The sequence below is a fragment of the Papaver somniferum genome, unplaced genomic scaffold (genome assembly GCF_003573695.1).
Source record: "Papaver somniferum cultivar HN1 unplaced genomic scaffold, ASM357369v1 unplaced-scaffold_148, whole genome shotgun sequence".
Taxonomy (NCBI): domain Eukaryota; kingdom Viridiplantae; phylum Streptophyta; class Magnoliopsida; order Ranunculales; family Papaveraceae; genus Papaver; species Papaver somniferum.
The window spans coordinates 2216408-2220172 of record NW_020624154.1 but is presented as its reverse complement, the minus strand read 5'-3'; the positions used below and the strand labels follow the sequence as shown (position 1 = coordinate 2220172).

At 37.5% G+C, this 3765-nt stretch overlaps 1 pseudogene; it reads right to left on the bottom strand.

Annotated features, from left to right (window-relative positions):
• Positions 1–2363: 2363 nt before the first annotated feature.
• LOC113335490 lies at positions 2364–2463 on the bottom strand (annotated as a pseudogene).
• Between the last annotated feature and the right edge of the window lie 1302 nt (positions 2464–3765).

Sequence of the window (3765 nt, the reverse complement as noted above, 5' to 3'; positions counted from 1 at the left end):
AAGTTTTGTTTCTGCTTCTGCAATAGCTAGAACACGAAGAACATTAGACCCTTCATAGCAGTCGTTTATTCAACAGCATACATCACCTATTGCAGCAGTTCTCTGTAACAGTCAGTTTGTAACGCCTATAAAACGTTGCGAACTGTCTGCTTTATTAGTTTCCTCTTGTTTTTCACCCTTTTGAGCTATAAACACCTATTTTTGAGTACGTGAATAATATGAGGAGCTAAACCCCATCGTTGAGGCGATAGAGGAAGCTATTTTTCCAACAAGAAGTGGTACATTCTATTTCATCTATTTATTGCAATTATTATTATGATTATTTGCCTTGAGCTATAATTGAATATGATTTTTACTTGAGTGATTGTGATCTATTTTGATGAAGTATGCTTAGTTTATAGACTTTTGATGCTTCATACTTGATATTTACAATTATTGCTTTTGAAAATCTACTTGTTGCAATATTCTAGAATCAAATTGAACGAGAAAATTGCATAAATATAAAGATTGGATTAAATCACTTTGAACTTGGAAAATAGTGGAATCTTAGCCTCAATTGTCTTTTAATATTGATATCAACTTTGTCCGTGTTTGCTATAATTATTAGTGAGTTTTCTATTTTAGTTTTAGAATTTAAGTCTATATTTATCCTTCGCAAGTCTGAGAATCGAACCACTTTTACCACTATCTATAAAATACGTCAATTTTTGGCGCCGCCGACGCGGATTTTCTTTTAGGGTTTTAGACTTATTTTTCTTTTATTTTGTTAGGTTTTTCTTATTTTTGTTGTTTTTTACGTTTTTAGATATTTATCTTTTGTCTACAGGTTTTTGGATCATAAAAAAAATTGACCCAAGGAGTTTGGTGATTTTGTAAAGACTGGATCTTAAAGCATAAAGACTTGGAGCGAAAGATTAAAGCGAAAAGAACGGAAAAAAAAAGACAGTTTCTTTTAGTTATTTTATTTCTTAGGGTTTTGTTTATTTTTCCTTATTATTAAAAAAAAAAAAAACTGTATTAGGTTTTATTATTTTTGTAATTTTTCTTTTCTTTTTGGACACTTTGGACTTTAAACTTTGGGACATTATTTTTAAACCCTACGGAAGGGTAGTTTAAATATAAACTGTGTGCAGAGAAGGACGACGATTACGATATCGCCTCGGCCCCTCGGGTTCGTACATGACATAGGAGTTGTGGCCCGAGTCGACTTCAGCGGTTCTTCGCCCGTCTGGTACGGGAGGTAAATTTTTCGAAACACCCGCGAATCCCCTATCAGCGGGTTTACTGTATTCCTTCGTTTGCATATATGCTGAGGACTTGAAAACGATTGCTTTAATTTCCTAGTAAAGGGCAAGGACTCGCCATACAAGATAAGGGTTCGGATTTCATCACTGTTCTCTTCTTGCCCACCTTAGAAAAACGAAACCAAACGCGAACCTAAGCCTAAAATTTTGACTAGAACGAGACCTATAGGGTAACGAGCTTAATAGGAAAGTCGTTCGAAAAATATTGGTTACTCTTTTGAGCATACTTCGAAGTTCATGATGGTTTCTGTGAGTTGAATGCGTGACTGCGCCGCCTTATAATACCTGTGAGGCCTTTGGGTATCAAAGCTCCACCGAGCTTCCCTCGCCTTTATTCAGCTTACTTTTACTCGGATTGATTCCAGAGGGGTTTGCTCAGATTGTAATAAGTTCCTTTTCGAAAGAATAGAAGCTCGTCTAGAAAAAATCTAAGTGGAGCCATCATGCTTTTTGTTTGCTAGAAATTAATAGGTTTGATTTGGTTGAGTCAGCCTTGTTTTGTGATTGCATAGAATTCCCTACCTTATTCTTTTGCATGCCTGAACGTAAAAGAGACGCCCTAGGTAGATTTGTTAAAGAGAAACCTAGTAGTTCTAAGCGTCTCGATTACCTCAATTTAGAAAGCCCGATTCTTGAAGATTCCATTTTTGAACGTCCGTTTGAGGAGAAAATCCCTGATATTCCAATAGTGCCAGAAATGGCAACTTTGAAAGCTTTGTTGAACCCTACTAGGACTACTCGTCCCTCGTGTATCAGGTTATCTGAAACTGAAGCAAATTATGAACTTAAGCCTGGAACCTTACAGTTGCTCCCAATATTTTTAGGGAAAGAAAATGAAAACCCCTATTTCCATGTTAGGGACTTTGAGGAAATTTGTAGTACCCTAAAAATTAGAAACCTTGATGATGATGCTTTGAAACTCAGGTTATTCCCCTTTTCCTTGAAAGATAAAGCCAAATCGTGGCTATATATTTGGCTTCCGGATAAATTGAAACATATGAACAACTTACATCTCCTTTTTGAACAAGTTTTTCCCTAGGCACAAAACATCGTCTATTAGGACGCAAATCTGCACATTTTCTCAACAGGAGGGAGAATCCTTGTATAGGTATTTGGAAAGGTTCAATGATCTATTAGCCCAATGTCCTCATCATGGTTTAGAAAAGGTTAGGTTAGTTCAGATCCTTTATGAGGGTTTAGATTATCCCACTACAACCACAGTAGAATCTATGTGTACAGGTGGGTTTGAAAACAAAACAGTTGATGATGCGATGACATATTTGCATGAAGTCGCCGAAAAGACCCAACAATGGGAAAGTAATAGGGGACCCCAGAAAAAAATTCTTCTAGGCAGAGGAAACATTAATAGGGTATAAGGAAACTTTAAATCAGATGCCAAAATTGCTGCTATAGCGAAAAGGTTAGAAGCTTTAGAAGTGGGTCATACTAGTGGTAGATTAGAGCCTTTTTGGGAAGGCCAGAATAATGAAGAGAAAGCCAATGCTCTCTATAATAACACTAGATTCGATAACCGTCAGAAGTTTTACCCATATTCAGAAACCTATAATCCTGGTTGGAGAAACCATCCGAACCTTTCGTGGTCTAAGGGCCAGAGTCAAGGTCAGTTTAGTAATTCTAATGCTCCCCCAGGTTTTGGTTCAGATAAGAACTCTTCAGGTCAGTTTCAGAACTCTTCAGAGAATAGAATGATGAGCTTAGAGGAATCTCTTAATAAATTAAGAAAGAGCCAGGATATGTTAGCACAGAGCTAGGACATGTTAGTAAAGAGCCAAGTTAGTTTTCAACAGGAAACCAAGCAGAACTTTCAAACTAATGCTCAGAATCTTGCTAAGTTAGAACTTCAAGTCGGCCAAATAGCTAAGACCTTAAGTGAGAGAGATAACGAAAGGTTCCCTAGTCAGACTAATCCCAATCCTAGACGAGTTCATGAAGTAGGTGCAAAACCATCGAATCAATTGAATGTTGTTAGAACCCTTAGGAGTGGAAGAGTAGTAGACAATCAGGTAACCATGCCCGATAGTGAACGTACTGTACTTCACCCCTCAAGATCTCATTCCTCAGGATCTCATCCCTCAGGACCACTAACTGAGGGGACTGATAAAATTTCCGATGATGCCAACTCGGTTCCTGAGAGGTCTGATTCTGTGCCTAGAGCCCCATTTCCCCAGATATTAGTACCAACAAAGAAGGAATCGAACTTTAATGACATATTTGAGGTTTTTAAGCAAGTTACCATAAACCTTCCTTTATTAGATGCAATTAGGAAAATTCCTTCTTATGCCAAGTTCCTCAAGGATATGTGTACGCGAAAGCGAAAACTTAGTGTCCATAAGAAAGCTTTCTTAGCTAGTCACGTAAGTTCAATCATTCAGAACACCACAACTCCAAAGTACAAAGACCCAGGTTCCCCTACCATTGCTTGTACAATAGGTAAACACCG